Source organism: Trichechus manatus, unplaced genomic scaffold, assembly GCF_000243295.1.
Source record: "Trichechus manatus latirostris isolate Lorelei unplaced genomic scaffold, TriManLat1.0 scaffold00104, whole genome shotgun sequence".
Classification (NCBI taxonomy): Eukaryota; Metazoa; Chordata; class Mammalia; order Sirenia; family Trichechidae; genus Trichechus; species Trichechus manatus.
In genome coordinates this window covers 3,419,975-3,421,875 of record NW_004444040.1, presented here as the reverse complement: position 1 = coordinate 3,421,875, position 1,901 = coordinate 3,419,975, and the positions used below count along the sequence as shown (strand labels likewise).

Sequence of the window (1,901 nt, the reverse complement as noted above, 5' to 3'; positions counted from 1 at the left end):
CAGGAAGTCTGGTCTTTTTTTTTTTCCTCTTCTTGTGAGTTAGAATTTTGTTCTATATTTTTCTCCAGCTCTGCGGATAGTAGATTTTTTACTATTGTCATAAATGTGAAATGTCAGATAATGAGATAGTCAATAAGTGAGGAGTAGGAGGTGTATATTCATAAATGAATGTACAGTATTGATTGTATGATTTAAAACCTTACATAAAAGATCTCGTATGGTTTGTATTCTGCAACCTACTTTGACTCAGGAATATGTTTTCACAATTTAGCTACGTTGACTCATGTGGCTAGAGTTCATTCATTTTGACTGTTTTTTATTCCACTGTTTGAACATACTGTAATTGATTTATATATCCTATTTGATGTGTTGGTTGTTTATTATTAATGAACCATAATGAAAATAATGAATATTCTCAGCTGGGTGTGTTTCCTTCTGGTGGAGTATGTTGAGAAGTGGTGTTGCTAGATCATATTGCACGCACTTGTTCAACCTGCTAGATGTTACCAAATTGTCCTCCTAAGTACTTGAGCCAGTTTACATTTCTGGCAATAGGGTAGGAGAATTCCTGTTTATCCATAGCCTTACCAACACTTAGTATTATTAAACTCTTTTTAATTCTGCCCTTATCTGATGGATGTGAAATGATATCTCATTTTAATAAGGGTGTGCCACTGTTTTGCTTATCCATTCACTAGTTGAAGGTGAATATTGTTTCCAGTTTTGGGATATTATAAATAAAACCACCATAAACATTTATGTACACGTTTTTGCCTGAACATGAGTTCTTCTTTCTCTGGATAGATACCCAGGAGTAGTATTACGTACTGGTGCTTAGGGTAAGTGTATGGTTAACTTGATAAGAAATGGCCAAACTGTTTTCTAAAGGGGTTGTACCATTTTGCTTATTCACCAGGAGTGTCTGAGAGTTCCAGCTGCTCTGTGTGCTTGTTAGTGCTTGGTATTGTCTTATCAGTTTTCCTTTTAGCCATTCTAATAGGTCTGCCATAGATTTAAAATTAAAAAAAAAAAATTTCTTTTGTTGTTGTTGAGAATATACACAGCAAACCATACACCAACCAATTCAGCAGTTTCTACATATGTAGTTCAGTGATATTGATTACATTCTTCGAGTTGTGCAGCCATTCTTACCCTCCTATTCTGAGTTGTTCCTCCCCCATTAACATGACCTCGCTGCTCCCTAAGGTTCCTGTCTAATCTTTCGAGTTGCTGTTGTCGGTTTGATCCCATGTAGATAGACCTTAAATGAGCATAAATGTTCAAGGCAGACATTTTTTTGCTAGTTAAGCTAAAGTATTGTTTGGTTTTAAGACTTCAGGGGATATTTTTGGTTTAAGGTTTAAAGATTATCTCAGGGCAGTAGTTTACAGGGCTTCATCCAGCCTCCATGGCTCCAAAAAGTCTGGATTTCATGAGAAATTGAAATTCTGTTCTGCATTTTCTCCGTTTCGATCAGGATTCTTCTACAGAATATTTGATCAAAATGTTTAGTAATGGTAGCCGGGCACCATCCAGTTCTAGTCACATGGCAAAGGAGGCAGTTATTCATGGAGGCAGTTAGCCACACATTCAATTTCCTCCTCTAATTCATACTTTCCTTCTTTCTTTGTTGTTCCAGGTGAACAGAGATCAATTGTTGTGCCTGGCATGGCAGCTTGCAAGCTTTTAAGACCCCAGGCACTACCCACCTAGGAGGTAGAATAAAAATGCTACACACATTATTAGGCCAGTTTACTGGGATGTCTCATGAAACCATTACCCTAAACCTCCAAACCAAGGAACCAAATCCTATGAGGTGTTTGGTTGTACACTAGTGGCCTCAGCAGCTACTTTTTTTTTTTTTTTTGGTCATTGTTGTAAATATGTCTGTCACACAACTT

At 36.9% G+C, this 1,901-nt stretch overlaps 1 protein-coding gene across 3 annotated transcripts in view; it reads left to right on the top strand.

The window, feature by feature from the left end:
- The window catches only part of SLC23A2 (solute carrier family 23 member 2), a 125,586-nt gene that overhangs the window by 16,389 nt on the left and 107,296 nt on the right, over positions 1 to 1,901 (top strand). The gene's annotated exons all lie outside the window — the stretch shown is intronic.